The 18591-nt window shown below is 44.4% G+C and overlaps 1 protein-coding gene across 1 annotated transcript in view; it reads left to right on the top strand.

Annotated features, from left to right (window-relative positions):
• The window catches only part of CACNA2D3 (calcium voltage-gated channel auxiliary subunit alpha2delta 3), a 958661-nt gene that overhangs the window by 378365 nt on the left and 561705 nt on the right, over positions 1–18591 (top strand). The gene's annotated exons all lie outside the window — the stretch shown is intronic.

Raw genomic sequence — 18591 nt, 5'->3', positions numbered from 1 at the left:
AGTAGCCAAGGACTGGGCTCTGACATCGGATGGACTCTGGTCAGACAGTGTGTTCTACTTCTTTCTGGCTGTGACCTTGGGCATATTACCCCATCTTTTTAGGTCTGAATTTTCTCATCTTACGATGTGAATAATAATCATATCTACCTCATGGGGGTGGTTGTGAGGGCTGAATGGGATGACGTTTATAAAGGGTTTAAGTTGTTTTCAGCATCTTTATCCTATTGTTATTGAGTAGTAGTTTGCTCTGCTTGGTCATATCTAAAAACCTTCTAAACAAAGAACTATCCTCCTAGAAAAATAAGCCAGAAAGTCATGGGATCTTCAAAGTAAAAAATGTGCCACATTGTTTCCCATCAAGGTTTCAAAGATATCAGGGGCCAGTTTCTATCACAGCATCCAGTTTCCAGATCATACACAAGAACTCAGTAGTCAAGAGCAAGGACTATGGGTTTAAGTCCTGTTCTTCCTCTTGTAGGCTGTGTGATCTGAAGCAAGCAACTTTGCCTTTCTGAACCTCAGTTTCCCTATTTGTGAAATAGGGATAATGATACTGCCTCCCTCAGAGGGTTAGTGAGAGGATATGAAATGAGGTATGTGTAGCCCTTAGTACAGCAGTACCACACAGAAAGTGCACAGTGCATTTTAGCTGTCGTTGTTTTTATTGGAAAATAACATGAATACCAATTGCACTTCTGAAATGTTCTAAGTCACTATTTAAGGAGCTTGGTCAGTGATTAAAGAGATTCCAACTGTCTCTGAAACATTTTTCCTATGTGTGTTCTTTGTGGTTGGATACCTAATGTCTCCTTTCCCTGGTTTACCTGTTATCCATCCTTAAGAGTCAGTGGAGGCAGTACCCCATTCATTAACTGTTCTGATAGTTACTGGGGATACTAAGGTGAATCAGATGCAGCCCCTCCCTCAAGGGGTTCACAGTTCATTTGGGAACAGACAAATAATGAGATAATTAGAACACAATGTATCACATATTGGCCGTAGTGTGGACAGCCAGGGGGCAGTGGGAGTGCCAAGGATGGGACCTGTCTACTTGTTCATATGGGCAGGACCACAGTTCATCTTTTTTTCTCTTTTCCTCTTGGAGAAAGTGATGCCAATCTAAACAAATCCCAGAGCGCTCTGGACTGGGCCATATCCTCTACCCTACTCTTTACTTTGGACTCTTCCTTAGAAACAAATGGAACCAAGACGTAGAGGGCTGAGCTCAGCTTCGTTCAGTGGAGTTTAGTTCTCCAGAATGATCCTGTCAGCAGATGAAATCCTAAATGAAACTGTCCCTTTTTGTGCAGTGAGAAGAAAGCCATCTTCTTGGCATTAAGTATATTCCCAACTGAAGATGAAAAATTAACACGATTTTACAGAGCAATTTCAGACATAAAACAATTCAGAATGATCTTTTAAAATATGATGGCTGCTTCAAGGTTGCTTGAGCCATTAACACCATCATAGAGATTGAATTGCACCTCTAGCTTTCAAGGCATAATTGTCCCTTTAATGGTAGTAACACGTAAGGGACCTGCACCACTGCTGGTCACGCAGGCTATAGAATCATGCTTGTAATGATCCCTAGACAGAATCTTCAGAGATAGTCAGATTTCTTGAGCCATGGGAGATAGATAATGATATTCAAAGTCATCCTCAGCAGCCCTCCTGGGATCTGCCCATCACCTCTGCCCAGTCCATTGTCACCCAGCCAGGCTGCAGGGCATGGACCAGGGTCAACCAGGTGTTCTATCTTGTCTCAGCCAGGCAGTGAATCACTGCCCAAGGGCAGAGGAGAGGCAGGGATTTCAGGCAAATTCCTGTCTCCGCTCTACCTAATTCAAACCAGCCCCTAACAGCCTTTTTTTTTTTCTTTTCAAGCTGCAGAAATATATTTTATGTTTAAAAGGCCCTCCAGCTCAGATCTGGTTATTGATGACATGTACTCAAAACAAATGCTCAGAGATTGGTCACTGGCTGTGTGGTTTTTGGGTTGGAAATCTTACCCCCAACAAAGAAAACCAATACAAGGTCATTCTCTCCTTGCTGCTTGGACTTCTGTGGGCATATACAAAGTGGTTTGATACTTGCCTAGAAGCTTCTGTGATCTATGTTTTGGGGTATCATTTTTAGTCCTAGATGAAGCTAGCTGGTAAACTCTGTTTTCTACACTCTGCTTTCTGCCTCCGTGGGCGGGCCTGGCAACTAGGCAGCTCAGTCAGGTTCGTGCTTTCCTCTTTGGCTGAGGCGCCTTTCTCTTGAGCACTGAAAGAGACTGCAGCTTCGAAGTTGGTGATGTGGGCAAGCTGTGCCCATGGGAACTCAAAGAGGCATATTCATAGAGTCTTGAGAAATGCATCTCAGGGCCCTCAGGGTGCCTGATGCAGCAGCTTTTTTTTATGAAACTCCTTCAGCAGATGTTTGCTGAGTGGCTGCTCTGGCATCCCCAGCCTGTGAGTCTTACTATTTCGGAGACTGTGAAGATGAATGGCTGATACCTTTAGAGCCGTAAATGACTCTATATCCTCTATGAGTAAAGCAAGAGGCAGGATGCTTTTGTGAGAACTGCTGATGATCTGGCAGAGAATTCAGATAAAGCTGAACTCTTTTAAGGACTTTCTTGACTGAATTGCTGTGAATTATATATATATATATACACATACACATTATATATATACACACACATACACACACATACAAGTACATATACACATACACCTTATATGTATGTGCATGTTTCTCTATATGGGCAGGTCTGTGCATGTGTGTTTGTAAATATGTGAATGTGTGTGAAAGAAAATGCTGTGTTCTCAACCTATTCCTTCATTTCCACTTTCCACCTCTATCCACCCAGGTGAGACCCCGCTTTTGTTCACTGAACACACCTTCCTTTTCTTCCATTGTATTTTATTTCACTGTTTTTATTCCTATTATCCCTGTCCCTCCTTTCCTGCTTGTCCTAATGCCCATTCTTAGAAACCAGCTCAAATATAACCTCCTTAATTCCTTTTGTCTTGTGTGATGGAAGGGACTTTGGTTTATTCCTCTGCTTTAGCAATGCACCGTTTTATGAACGCAGAGCATGCAGTCTTTCCTTCTCTACTTCATGTTCTCTGAGGGCAGAGGACCCTGCAGATGCAGCCTTGTGCCCCCTTTACCCTGCCCTTGCTCTTTACAGTTGAGTTTTTCCCAGATGTTGGTTGGCGTGGAGACCGCTGGCGCCTGTGTCTCCTGAGCTAGGAGACGTCATCCAGGGCTGTGGTGTTTTCATGGTTCTTATAAGCAACAGAAACAGAACCTGGCTGATGTAAATAGCAAAGAAACTTTTTGAGAGGAGACTGGGTGGCCCACAGACTCTTCAGGAAAGCTAGAGAATAAGGCCGGAAACGTCTGGGAATGGAGGGAGACTGGAGCCAGAGTCACACCCAGATCCAACCTGACAGGGACCCACTGCCCCCAGGGTTGCCCTACTCTCACATCTGTGACTGCATACAATACCTGTGCCTCGTTTTCCTCATCCATAAGCTGGAGATGACAATCATAGTGAGTTGCCTTGGGGGTTGTGCTGAGGATTAAACACTTAGAGGGGTGCATGGCACATGGTGTCCATCCAGGACTCAAGTGCTGTGGTCTGAATGTTTGTGTCCTTCCAAAATTTGTATGTTAAAACCTAATCACCCAGGTGATGGCATTAGAAGGGGGGCCTTTAGCAGGTGAGTAGATACTGTAACTCCAAGACTGAGGGAGCTTGTTGTCCAAGTGGGCTGTGGAGTAGGGCAAGTTGGGCAGATCCCAGCTGAAGTGGCAGCAGCAGTGGGAACAACTGCTCCTTTGTGGAAGTCAGAAAGGCAGTTATGGAGCCTGGGAGGGCTGGCCAGGTGGTGAGAGGCTGTGGAAGCCATCAGGTGGTCATGAACATGACAGTGACAGGTAAAATATGGCTGACAGCTTTGCCAGGAAGAGAGCCACTGAAGAATACTGGTTCCCAGTCACACTGAAGAAGAGGGAGGGGGAGGAGGCGTCCAGGGCCTGGTTTGGAGAAAATCCAGAGAAGAATGGCACATGGGCCAAGACTGGATGGCTAACATGAGAGCCCTTGGGCCTGGGGCCCTAGAGAGCAAGCTCCAGTAAGCATATCAGCCCCATGAAGGTGGGAACACCAGCATGATACCCAGCACATGGTAGATGCTCAATAAATACTTGTTGCAAGGTAAGGTAATGAATATAGATTACAATTGAAACACTCTTTTCACTTTGTTCTTGCACAGAGGAAGAAAAAACATAGGAAGTAACCCAATCTCAATTCCTCTTCTTCCCCCAGTAACGGAGGACATCCGGGAGAAGTAGGCTGAAGTAGCAGGGGTGAAGAGTAGGTGTGAATTACAGGACATAGGCTAGACCACTCCTTCATCCTTTAGACTATCCCAGCAGGGCACCCAGTCAGGCTGGGAAAACTGGGCTGCAAAGCTACACTGTGCTCAGGGTTCAGCCCCTGAAAATGTAAAGAGCTCCAGGAAAGGGAAGCCCTGTAACCACCACTGCAGAGCATGAGAAATCAATCTGTCTGTTGCAGTCCAGTAGGTTGTTCTAAAAAGCCCAAGAAAAGAGCAAAAGTCTGATGAGATGGGATTGGATCCCCTGCTTAGGAGCAGAGTATACAGGCTGCTGGAGGGATGGGCAGGGTTGCTGAATTTGGATTTGTCAGATGTCTCAACCTATTTTTCAAACGTTGAGCTTGATAAAACACAAAATGCATTTTGCCAAGCACTTTTCCCCTTAATTACATGTGTATATTTTAAGGGAAATTTAATCCATATGTTTCTGATTCGTTTACACGGAAATCATTAAAATGTTGTTTTCCAAGAGCTATTTGATGTGCAAGAAGGCTCATAAACCTTATAAAAAGCTGTTTAAAATTTTTTCCTTTCCCTTTGTTTCTTTTCTCTTCGTGTGTGTGTGTGTGTGTGTGAGAGAGAGAGAGAGAGGGAGAGAGAGAGCACACACACATAAGTGAACAAGACTGACTGACCCCATCGAGTTGGATGTCAGAAACAAATTCCAACTCGAAATGGATTTTCTTCTTGGGATTCTGAACTGAAGCATTTGGATTAGGCTCCAATCTTGCTTCCTCGTTGTCTCCCAGCCCTAATGGAATGTGATGGTGATGTGGCCATAACTTGGTATTGGGAGTCAAGATCAGAGGAATTACGCCAGAGCACATTGCTCCGGACCTGGAGAAATAACACTCAAGAACCTCCTCCTGCATGGTTTGTTGGTACCTACAGTCCTCAGCAAGGCCCAGGAAACTTTCCCAAGATATAGTTTGGATTCCAGGAACCCCTGTTACAGCATATGAGCATAATGGGACTAAGGCATTTGATAAGAAACATACAAGATAGTGCCACTGAAGTAACTCCACAGCTGTCGTCCCAAACTACTCATAGTTTTTCTCTTCTAGTTTGGAAATTATATTTTTATATTGCAAAATAACTATCCCTGACTTAAAATTCACAAGTTGAGTGGCTGAGTTCAAATTCTATTGGCAATGCCTCCATACTTCTGTATGTGTATGTGGCACACATGCACATAAACATAGGTCTGCAGAGATGTATATGTGTGTATGCATAGGTTTGTGTCTGTATTTTCTCAGTTGTGTTAGTAGAAGGAAGGTGTGATGTGGCCATTTGTGGCCCCTCAGTCCTACGCTTAGGCTTATGTTTAGCCTGGAAGTTGCACTTGATGAATGAGTAGGTGGATGGATGGATGGATAAATGGATGGATGGATGAATAGATGGATGGATACATGGATAGGTAGATGGATGGATGGATGGATGGATGGATGGATGGATGAATGGATGGATGAAGGGTGGATGGATGGATGGATGGATGGATGAATGGATGGATGAAGGGTAGATGGGTGAGTGGATGGATGGATAGATGGATGGATGGTTGGATGAGTGGATTACTTACCAACAACCATGCTCTATAGTGAGGACTTTCAGTGCATTATCTCATTGACAGTGACCCCATGTGTTATAGGCAGCAGTGGAGACCGCCATTCTCCAAGGCAATTCTTCCACCAGCCTCTGTTCTAGAGTCAGGTCAAGGGAAGTTACCCGGGGCAAAGCTCAAAGGCATCACTTTAGGTACAGGTGATTCTTTCCCAAAATCCAAGTGAGAAAAGAGTTTATGCTTCCTGCCTAAGGCTCTCTGAAATGCTGTTCCTATCTCCTGGTCCCCTTTTCACCTGGGCCACTGTCCTGTGCCATCCCCATCATCTCTGTTCTTGTCTACCATGGAGCTCTTCTCAGATCTGTCAAGGAGTCTTTAGAGAGTGACAGGCCTGTACTTGCATCCAATACTATGAGTATCAACCTGGTGGACTAGAAAGAGCATTTCACACTTGGGGCCTCTGTTTCTTCGTCTGTAAGATGTAAATTGTCATTTTGAGCATTAAAGAAAGTGAAGGTGCAGCATCCAGCAGAACACCTGGCACACGGAGGCATTTGATACATATTGATTCCTCACACAGACTCAGCTCCCAGCAAACCAGATGGATTACCCTCACTGCCCTGCCAAAAACATGCAGGGGATGCTCATCCCCAAGCCCAGACCCCTTCCCTTCAGCCCTGTTTGTAGAATGAAGTGCAAACATGCTTACAATCCAGCTCTGGTTTACTGCTCTCTTGTCCTGGTTACCCTGTTCCCCCTCTTCCTGGTCATGCTAGACCCCAGGACTCCAGACTCTCTGAAGACCTTTGCTTAGGCTCTGACCTCCTGCTGAGGGTACTGTCCTTTCCCGAGAGCCCAGCTCCACAGCTACTGTGCCTTTCCCTCTGGCCCTAGACCTCCTCTCCAGAACCATCCTCTGCCCCCTCATTTATGCCCCCCTGTGACGGTTTCGTCTCTCCTTCTGTTAGATTATTCATCACATTGTTCAGCAGTTTCTTTTTCACTGCACTCTCCTGTCTTGAACTTGGGGGTAGGGGCTGTGTTTTTTTCATTCCCTTGGGACCATAGCAGAGAACCTGGAATAGAAAAGTGCTTCCAAAGATGTCGTTGAATTGAGCTGAATCTTCTCATTACAGGCCATCACAAATGGTTGTTTTAGCTGCGTGTTGGTTCTGTCAATTCTTCTTGTATTTAAATTTTGATTCTTGTTTGTTTCTGAAGACAGTAATTTTAGATGTATACCTGATGAAGAAATTACTTTCAGGATCTTCTAATGTGTTTGTATTTTTAATCTCTTTTTTCAAAGGAATGGGAATCCAGATGGAGTCTTGCGGTTGGATAGGAGCTGCACCTAGGCTAGAGAAATTCTGAAAGGTGGTGCCAGGAGCAGTAAAGGACAATGGGAGAGCAGGAATGATTACTAATAGTGTTTTATTTCACCCTGGTGCCCCGACATTTGTGAAAGGTCACAGTAGTAGTAGGGAGCTGGAGTTTGTAGGTGATTTATTTTAAAAAAATGGCTTAGAGAGGTTTCAAGGTCATTTCTATGATAACTTCATGATCAAGCACTTGCTTTCTGTGTTTTGTCTGGGAAGGAGAAGGGTGGAGCCACCTTCAGCACCGTGAAAATTGCAGCAGCAAGTGTTGCAGCCTGTGGTGGCAGTCAAGTGTGTCCAGTGGGGGAAAGAGATTAAGAGCCACTGTCCCTGGGCTGACTCAGTTAGTTATATATGCCATAGGTCCTCCTGTTTGAGAAAGGGATTGCCTTGCTGAGGGAAATGCAGGGTAGACTTCCAGGATTTAAGAAGCACAGTAGAGACCAGTAAATGGTCTCAGATGGCTCCCAGGCCTCCTCAGGAATGCTAGCCAGGTGCCCTGGCCATCTATCGGGCTTGCTCAGGGTGTGTGGTATGAGTGTGAATATAATATATCCTTGCTGCCTCTATTCTGACCTTACTCCCACAAAAGGCTCAGACCATGCTTCTTGCTTATCTGTGCAAAGATAATGATAGCACCTATCTGGTGGGGGCTTTGTGAAGATACAATGAAACAATAGATGTTGAGCATTTCAGACTACTATGTGACAAAGGTTTACTGAGAGCCTCAATTGTTAGTATTGTTATAAGAATGATGATAGTGACACTGGGTCCCTCACAGTGGCATGGCTTATGCCTGGGAATATCTCTGATCCTGAGCCAGGTAGCCTTCCTTTTTCTCCTGCACCTTGGAAACCCTTTTATTCATGGCAGTTGTACATCAAGAAATTCAGTGAAGAGAGGACAGTGTGGAGGTAGAGTTGCGGGGTCAGAGGCCGACAAGCACCCTGGCCGGTGGCTCAGTCTTTGATACCTGCACCTGCTCTCCACCCACCTGCTCATCATGCACAGATGTGGTGAACCTCTGTGTGTCCATGTCCTACTTCTTGGGTCACTTTGCTCCCAGGAAGCTTGGTGTCTGCATCAATGAAAGGCTGTAGGGCTTTGTATTAGTCCATTTTCACACTGCTGATAAAGACATACCTGAGACTGGGAAGAAAAAGAGATTTAATGGACTTATAGTTCCACATGGCTAGGGAGGCATCACAATCATGGCAGAAGGCAAGGAAGAGCAAGTCACATCTTAAATGGATGGCAGCAGGCAAAGAGAGAGCTTGTGCAGGGAAACTCCTCCTTATAAAACCGTCAGCTCTCATGAGAGTTATTCACTATCATGAGCACAGCATGGGAAAAACCTGCCCCATGATTCTGTTACCTCCCTCCAGGTTCCTCCCACAACATGTGGGAATTCAAGATGAGATTTGGGTGGGGACACAGCCAAACCATATCAGACTTCAAGTAATGCTCTGCTTTCCTTTTGTTGGGGACTCTTAGAAGGACCTGGGGGCCCTCAGCTGTTTAGAAGCAATAGCTTCCAGGGACATAAAGACAATCTTTTCATTTTTTACACTCTTTTATTCTTCCCAAATCCAAGCTGATGGAAACTTCTGTCCAGAACACACTATCTACTCATTGACCTTAGAGACACTCACCTGTGTGTTAGTCAACTGATGCCTCCATCAGTTTCTTTTCCTTCAGGTAACATTTTTATGGTGCTTACTATGTTCCAGGCACAATATGATCTCATACAATGCAATCCTACCCACAACTTATTGAAGCAGGAACCATTATTAATTCCCACTTTAGATGTGAGAAAACTGAGGCTTAGGGACTTGCTCAGAATCACTTGGCTAGCAAAGTGGGCAATCAGCATGCAAGCCCAATGCTTTGGCTTTAGAACCACCCAGGCTCCACACTGCCTCTCTATACTGTGCATCTCCACCATCCTGATGGCTGAATTTTCAGCTAGCTATGTCATGCCTGTTTTTTGTTTTGTTTAGTTTTTTGTTTGTTTGTTTTGAGATGGAGTCTCGCTCTGTCACCTATGCTGGAGTGCAGTGGTGCAATCTCAGGTCATTGCAACCTCTGCCTCCCAGGTTCAAGCGATTCTACTGCGTTAGCCTCCAAAGTAAACTCCAAACCTGGGTTTACAGGTGCACATCACCATACCCAGCTAAATTTTGTATTTTTAGTAGAGACACCATGTTGGCCAGGCTGGTCTTGAACTCCTGACCTCAAGTGATCCACCCGCCTTGGCCTCTCAAAGTGCTGAGATTACAGGCGTGAACCACCACACCCGGCCATCATGCCTGTTTATATGCACACTTTATATGTGCGGCAAATGGAAGGCCCTGTTTTTGTCAAATTGTGCTATGTTCATCTAAGCATATGAAAATCCATCATAAATGAAAACTAGTCATATTTTACATAAACACTTCCAATTTCTTCCCTTTATGAAAATAATGTTGCAGCAAAGAGTCATTTTAAAAATGGGAGGCAAATTCTGCATCAGAATGCCAATGGATACCAACTGCTCACACATAGGGGATATTTCTGTTGGGAATGAGACAGTTCCACATTTAATCCTGCAAACTTGCCATACCAAAATATGTCTAAGAGAAGTAAGTAAGGAGGTAATGATGATTCAGAATGCAAAAAGGTTCTTCTCCTTGCCAGAAAGTTCACTGCAGCGTGTTTAGGAGAAGTGAATTCCTCCACTGTAGCAACTGGAATGGCATTTGCAAAGCTGGGTTCTGTGGGACCCTGCCACCTTCTATTGATTTAATAAATATTCGTGGAGCACCTTAGCATGCCAGACGCTGCGTGGGTGTGAGCAGGTGTGGTGAGAGATGAGCAGACTCTGCCCATGCTCTCTTGGAGCTTATTGGTCAGTGGGAAGGCTGGCGGGAAGTCAGCACACAGCTGGGCATATGATGTACCCGGAGGAAATGCTGTGGAGGAAAGGGTTGTGGTACAGTCAGAGTGTATCCCACAGCAGTTCAGCCTGGGCTGAACTGGGAAGGTGGAGGTGGCCATGGGCAGAGGACATTTGGCTCTGCTGCCATCTGAAGGATGGGTAGGAAATAATTTAGCTAGGGGCTGGGGTGGGGTGAGAGGTGGAGAATATTGCAATGGGAGAGAACACACCACACAAGCTATTGGCAAGTAGTCCTTCACAAAATGTTTTGGGATGAAATAAGGGAGGGTGATGCCTTGGAGAATCTACCACTCGTGGCATTCCACTATGTGCCTGAGATGTTCAAGGAATATGAATTTCCACTGTAGAAAAAGCCGTTCAATTGGATGCATCAGCTTTTCGCTCTTATTTGATTATGGCATCCTTTTTATCATGGAACGTCTCAGAAGGTATGGGTGTTTCCTGGGACCAAGAGATTCTGCTGAGCTGGCCTCCCTGTGCTCAAGAGAAAGGTCCCAGAGGTGCCCAGAAAGTGACAAAGATGCAGAAGAAAATGCATAGTAAAATCTGTGTGAGTGTGTGTATGTGTGTGTGTGTCTGTGTGTGTGAGAGAGAGAGAGAGAGAGAGGATATAAGTGGTTGTATATGCAGAAGATTTCTGGAGAGATGTTCAGGAAATTAATAGTGCTGACTTACCACTTTCTACCCTTCTGTTCAGTTTGAATATTTTATGAGGAACATGTGCTGCTTTTTTAGTAGTTGAAAATGAAAGAGCTAAAGAAGTTGAGTTACAAAGCTACCCATCTACAGGTTAATTGTTCAGAGGACACAGCTATCTGATAAAAGGAAATACACCTGCGTGTATATTGTTACTGGTTTCCCAGGTGCTAGCTTTATCTGCTTTGTGGTGAAAATGGCCAACAGTGGTTTTGTTAGAGGTAGGAGAATGCCCAAGTAAGTTGTTTCTGGCAGTCAGTGCAGATGCTGCCTTTGCAGGAGATTGTGTTAAGTATCATACTGTGTCCTTATGGTGGCAATAGTTATTTTAAGATGAATGATGTTGGCCTGGGAAAAGAGAAATAGTTTCCCTCTAAAATGATTCTGTGATACTCTAATCATCTGCTGATGGGTGCCACAGACATGGGAATGCCCTGCCTCAAATATGAAGAACATCCTGCACTTGGGAAAAAGATATGTCAGTGCTTCCAAGGGTCACACTGGAAACTGGGATTAGAAGTGAGATTTTCTTGTCTCAAGAAGTGACTGTGCAGTCCCATTTGTTCTCTCACTGACATAACAGAGAACTTTCAAGAGGACTTTGTGAAGCACCTGTTCCTGGACCTCAGTGGACCCTTGAGACAGGAGGGAGGGGCTTGATGGAGACCCAGGGCTAAGTTGGTGCAGCAGCCAGTTTCCTCTGCTTAGTCCCATTGTTAAAGGCCACATCCTGGAACCTGACTTGCATCAGAGACATGTGTCGTCGGGGGTCTCGGCCAGGGGTTCTTTGTAGGCCATCTTCACTACCTGATGAATGCCTGGCAACAGCACAGGTGGACTTTGGGGGTAAGGTACCCTCTCTTAGGGATGTTCTCTGCACAGGACCACCAGTTCCTTAAGATGACATTTGAAAGTTCACACCTCAGATAGGTGGGTTTCTAGTATAAATGACTTGATGGCCTTTCTTATTTCTGAAGACATCACAGGCTGCCCTGTGTGGCAGTGCCATGTCATCATCTCCAAAGTGCCATCGTCTGAACTCTCCCTTCATTCTTAAGTGACAGAGGTATTTCTGTAGATTTCTGATGTTTTTCTTTTTTCCACCCTCACTTCATGGTGGTAGTCGAGTAGTTTCTACTTCAACAACTGCTGCCGTGCTGTTTCATGCCCACACATGTAGATATTTGCATGTCTCCACAGGCATAGAGATGCAACACGCTGTCACTTTACCGTCTGGCAGGTGGACTAATCTACATCTTAGAGATCAGTAAAATGGCCTACAGAGATTGAGGGTGCATAACTCTCAGACTGGAATTAAAAGTCTCTGGGTTCCAAGTCTGGTTGCCCACTAGTGCTTTGAAGCAGAGCCCCAGCGGTTGAATCCACGTGGCCACATCTTCACCCGTGTCTACCTTATTCACGTCCCAGGCTGGATGTGGGGAAATTGGATCAAACCTGAGTTTCAGAGACTTTTCTGGGGTAGGGTAGGTTTTCATGTTCTCTACTCACTGCTATCAAAGGCAGAGTGGGAGGAGGGGAATTAGCAGAACAAAGTGCCCCTGAAACCCAGATGAAGAGATGCTGAAGGGCTGTCTGTTGGGGCTCCAGGCTCAGGACCAGTCGGGGCACCTGTGATAGACCAGCACTAGCGAGATAGTGGAAGGTTCCCCCTGCAGGAGTGGGAGCCCCAGAAAAGGCAGAATTGGGTGGTGGTGATTTGCTTTTTCACAAACCACTTTGCAGTAGTCCTTTCTAAGGATCACACAGAATTGGGTGGTGGTGATTTGCTTTTCCACAAACCACCTTGCAGATGAGAAGACTGAGGCTCGAGAAGGTTAGTTACTTCTCTCAAGTGTGAATTTGGATCCAGGTCTGCCTGTCGTCCTAGCTGCCTTGCTTAGTGAGCAAGAAGAGACTCCCCTCGAGCAGTTGCTTGGCAGAAGCCCAGCCCCGAGGCTGTTCCTCACTGATGAAGAGGAAAGGTTTTCTTGGATCCCCCTGGTCAAAGCCAGATTAGAGTGTAGCCATGGCTAGTTCTTAATGACAGTTCCTGCAGCGCAGGCTGACCTCAGCCAGGAAGCATTGGTGTGGGTATGCTAGTGGTTCAGATATTGAAACAATGTGTGTGATTGGTAAATGACATAGCTCCAAGACCCTCTCCCCAGTGCCTCTTGTCCACCTCAGCCCCTCCCCACAACCGAGGAGTCAGCATCGCAGATCACAGGCTGTGCCCACCTGCCGCACAGGCATAAACACTGAGTATCACCCATGTGTAGAGCTGTTGCATTCCTTCAGCTACAACATAATGTGGCTTACTGACAGTGAGCTCAGCAGTAGGTAAATGTGCGTCTTCTCTTCATGCCCTACAGGGGTTCTGCCTCTTCTCTGAGGGGACTCCTGAGCCTCACAGGGCATCCAGGCCTCAGCTCCTGTCTCCTGATGCCGCCATGGCTACCTTGCCTTGGGCTCACCTTCCTGTTGCTCCAGCCCTGCCTCCCTCCTTGGTCTGCATGCCCTTGGAAGCTGGCTGACCAGGCTTCCGGGGCTGTCTCATAGCCAGTGGACCAGGACCCCACTGGGATAAGGAATGAGCCTAAAGTTGCCCTGGGCATCGTAGCACAAGAGGTCAGCCATCTGCTTCAGCTTGGTAGCCCTCAGAACCCCTGGTGCTTGGGGAAGTCATTCTGGGGCTGGGCTTTCCTGGTGTCTTTCTAACAAAGCTCAGTGGGCTCCCATAAGTATCGTGAACGGAGTATTTTCAGGGACTGACCACATTTGCAGAGGCTTCTTTACATTAAAACAGGTTTGGGGATGGGGGTGGAATTTTCCCCTGCTAAATGCAGAGGCGGGACTAACACTGTGTGTCAGGGTGGTTACGTGTGAGGGTCTGGGTCCCATCCCCGCTCCTCCCTTTCCTGGCTGTCAGACTGGACAAGTTAGCTAACTCCTGTAAGAGTTCTGTAAGGCCTGAGACCCCTATCGCATGATGGGGAGAAGCTACCTGAGAGAAAGAGTGATGAGGAATGGTAGAGAGAGGGTGGGGGAAGTGAGGGATGAGGAAGCAGGGGAGAGAGAGAGAGGGAGAGCAAGAGCGAGCACCTGGGGTTCCCCCATGTCTGAGAAGTGCGCCTCTGAGAAGCACCAAGATGAGGTCACATAGAGTCCTGGAGTCTTCTTCATGCACCCAGCACCTGTGTGACCTGGGCCACTCATCTAGGACCAGCTGTAGGCTCCTCTCACCTCAGCCGCCCGACTCGTTTTTGTGCCTGGTATTCTTGATAACCTGATTCCAGAAATGCTCTCTGCTTATCCTGACACATTTTATTCTAGAGTTTTGGGTTTCTTTTCCTCTGTAGCTCATTCTAAGGAGTTCGATGAAGGAGATACTACCAGAAGTTGTTTCAACTGTCAAGATATGAAATATCTTTTGACATTTTTCAACCATTTTGCCCCTCCCAGGTGTCACTCAAGTTAGTAAAACAGGAAAGAAGACTTGGGATTTGGTGGTCATTTGTTTTACTTATACAGGAAAAGCCATCTTCAGCCTATAAATGTGGATTCTGTATAGAATATTTGAAATTGACATTTAGTAGCTAATGTGAGAAGTTAACAAGTGCGTGTCCCTTGAGAAAGTGAGGGGAAAAAAGGGACTCAGGGAATGAGGGTGGAAACCTAAGAACCTCACAGGGTATGGGGGCCCGAGTGCCACCTGCACATGGAAGGTGTGGTGACAAACATGCTCTGTACATGTCTGCCTGCAGGGAGAGGCCTCTAGGTGCCAACTGTCATCAGTTGACAGACGGGTACCATTTGAGGAGATATGAAATGCCTACACATGTGAAATCTGCTGAGTGTTGTGAAAGCCAGCCATTTCACACCTGTGGAGTTCAGCACTGAGAAAGGGGCTCCCCAGGGACTGGTTTCTAAGATGAGACGTCAGTGTCCTGGTGTTAACAGTAATGACTCTTAGCAAGGCAGGGGCTGTAAGAAAGCGGGGTTCACAGAGATATGAGTAGACCCTAACTGCCTTCCAGCCCAAATGCAGTCTGGGGGCCACTCTGATCCCATTCACCCTCCACCATCTCACAGTGCTCTGGGTGACACCAGTGTTTGAGAGGCAGGGATGACTCTTTTCATATAATCAAAATCTGTAGACTAACAGCCTCACTCCAGAGTGAGTTGGAGATGAAGAAGTCAGACCTTTCAACAGTGTGGTAGGGAGTATTTTCTGAGCTTTGCCTCCTTTTCAGGCAACACAGCGGCAATGATAATATCTTTTCCTATTCTAAGCAGTGCCTTTCCCTAATAAATAGCTTAGTCATAGGAGATATGTAATATACTTTCAAGTTGTGCCAGAAAGAGCCTTATCTCCCATTTCCAGGCCTGTGGCATATATTTCTGTATAATGGACGGCCAACTTAGGAGGAATTGTTTCATACTCTGTGTCTGAAGGGATGTGGTTTATACTAGCTCAGCTGACAGAAAGCTAAGTCAGATGTCCTGTTGACAAAGGATGGAGACCAAGATCTGATTTTAAATGGGCAGCAAGTATTAACTTGGTTGGTTGAAAAGTACAACATTATGCTGGCCCTGAATGGCTACGTTAAGGCCACTGGGGCCAGAGCAGTGCCAGCCAAGAAGTGAAGCAAAGAGTTTGAACACACCTATTATGTCAAGCTGTGTCTGCATTAAGAATAAAACCTCTTAAGATGGCAGATTGCAATATTGTGGAAACTAAAGTGGCCAGTGGAGACAAAGCTGGTCTTACAAAAGTACAAGTTACGCCTAGTGGTTCCAGTATCCTACTATATAGATACTTCGGACTGAAGTTCATTACATGTGCAAAGACTGATATTTAGTGAGTGTCCTAGTGCAGTTCTTCCTGGCCTTTCTCACATTATAACACTCTGGGGAACCAAGATGAGGCAACTCTGTCAGAAGTACTGGACCAGAACCATCTCCTTTCCTGAGAGCCAAAGGAAGTGTGTCTTGGCCCAGCAGTGGGAGGCTGGCTTTAGTGTTTAATCTGAGAAGCAGATGAAGCTGGGTCATCACGCAACTAATTTCTGGATGATACTCAATATATTTGTCCCAAACAAAACAGCAATTCTCAAAACCTAGAACTGACTCAGTCCATGGACAGCATCAGGAAGGAGTAACCTTTTATGCTGTAGAGAGACAACCTGGGGAGCCTCTGGACACCGGAGATTGGAGCAGAAGCTCTCATCTCAGTCACTTACTGATCAAAATCACTCAGAGAACTGCTGTAATTTTTCCTAACCCTTTTATTGAGATACAATTCACATAGCATACAATTTGCCTGTTTCAAGTGTACAATTCAGTGGTTTTAGAGTATTCACAGACACTTGCAGCCATCAATCACCACTAAATTTTAGAGCATTTTCATCACCACACAAAGAAACCCTGTGCTCTTTGGCTGTTGTTCCCCTGTCCCAACATTCACCCACCCCTAAGCAACGACTGATCTTTCTGTCCCTATAGCTTTACCTTTTCTGGATATTTTAGATAACAGTAATCATATTATATGTGAGCTTTTGTGACTGGCTTATTTCACTTAGCACAATGTGTTCAAGGTTTTTCCATTTGTATCATATGTCAGTATTCATTTCTTTTTATGGCAGAATAATATTCCATTGTACATAAATACTACGTTTGGTTTATCCATTCATCTGTTGATGGACACTTGGGTTGCTTCTAACGTTTTGCCTATTATGAATAATGCTGCTAAGAACACTCACATTTTTGTGTGGATACATGTTTTCATTTCTCTGGGGTGTATACCTAGAAATGGAATTGCTGGATCAAATTGTAACTCTGTGTTTTACTGTTTGAAAAACTATCAAAGTGGCTGCATCGTTTTTGACTCTGACCAGTAATGTATGTAGGTTCTGATTTCTTATCTGACTTTTTGTCAGAAGGGTGAGAAGTGGTTTTGATTTGTATTTCTGTGATGATTAATGATTTCAAGCTTCTTTTTATGTGCTTATTGGCCATTTGAATATGTTCTTTGGAGAAATGTCTCTTTAGATCCTTTGTTCATCTTTAATGGGGTTGTCTTTTTATTATGGTGTTGTAAGGGTTTTTTATATATTCCAGATACAAGTCCCTTGTCAAGATACATGATTTGCAAATATTTTCTCCCATTTTGTGGGTTGTCTTTTTACTTTCTGGATGATGCTCTTTGAAGAACAAAAGGTTTTAATTTTGATGAAGTCCAATTTACCTATTTTTAAATTTTGTTACTCATACTTTTGGTGTCATATCTAAGAATCTGTTGCCAAAGCTAAGGTCATGAAAATGTATTCCTGTGTTTTCTTGTAAGAGTTGTATAGTTTTAGCTCTTACATTTAGGCTTGTGCTGTATTTTAGTTTTTTGTATGTAATGTGAGGTAAGAGTCCAACTTCATTCTTTTGCATGTGTTGTCTCCAGTTGTCTCAGCACGGTTTGATGAAGAGACTGTTCTTTCCCCCATTGAAGCGAGTCACAATTCCCTTGCAGAAAATCAGTTTACCATGGATATACAACCTTATTTCTGGACTCTCATATCTATTTATTTGATCTATTTTTATGATAGTCCTGATTGTTATTATTTTGTAGTAAAATTTGACATCAGCAAGTATGAGTCCTCCAATTTTGTTCCTATTTTCCAAGAGTGTTTTGGCTATTCCAGGTCCCTTGCAATTCTACGTGTATTTTAGAATCAGTTTGTCAATTTCTACAAAGAGGCCACCTGGGATTCTGATAGAGACTGAATTGAATCTATAGCTTTTTTTTGGAGAGTATTGCCATTTTAACAATGTTAAGGTTTTAAATCCATGAACATGAGATATATATATATTTTTTCATTTTACTTGGATCTTTAATTTTTCTCCAATTTTGTAGTTTTCAAACTCTTTGTTAAATTTATTAAATTATTTCAAAATGTTTTTTCTTTTTAATGATATTATAAATGAAATTGTTTTCTTAATTTCATTGTTGGGTTGTTTATGGCAAGTGTATAGAAATACAGTTGATTTTTATGTATTTGTACTCTGCAATCTTGCTGACTTGTTTATTAGTTGTAATAGTATTCTAGTGGGTTTCTTGGAATTTCTATGTACAAACTTATGTAATTTGTGAATAGAGATAATTTTACTTCTTTCTTTCAAATCCAAATGCCATTGCCTTAATCTATTTTATGTTGCTATAACAGAATACCATAGAGTGAGTACTTTATATTGAACAGGAATTTATTTGGCTCATAGTTCCAGAGACTGGGAAGTCCAAGATCGTGTCATTGGCATGCAACAAGGGACTTTGTGCTGCATCATCTCATGGCAGGAGGCTGAAGGGCAAGAGAGGGTGAAAGTGAGAAAGGGAGGGAGCCAAGCTTATTTCTGTTTTCAGGAACTCACTCCTGTAGCAAACCACTATTTTGATAATGGCATTAATCCATTCATGAGGGCAGAGCCCTCATGACCTAGTCCACTGTTATAGGTCTCATGTCTCAACACTGTTGTATTGGGGACTAAGTTTCCAACATATGAACTTTGGGGGACACATTCAAACCAAAGCACCATTTATTTATTTATTTATTTATTTATTTATTTATTTATTTATTTATT

Source organism: Piliocolobus tephrosceles, chromosome 2 (assembly GCF_002776525.5).
Source record: "Piliocolobus tephrosceles isolate RC106 chromosome 2, ASM277652v3, whole genome shotgun sequence".
NCBI classification, from domain to species: Eukaryota; Metazoa; Chordata; class Mammalia; order Primates; family Cercopithecidae; genus Piliocolobus; species Piliocolobus tephrosceles.
This window is presented reverse-complemented; position numbering and strand designations above follow the sequence as displayed.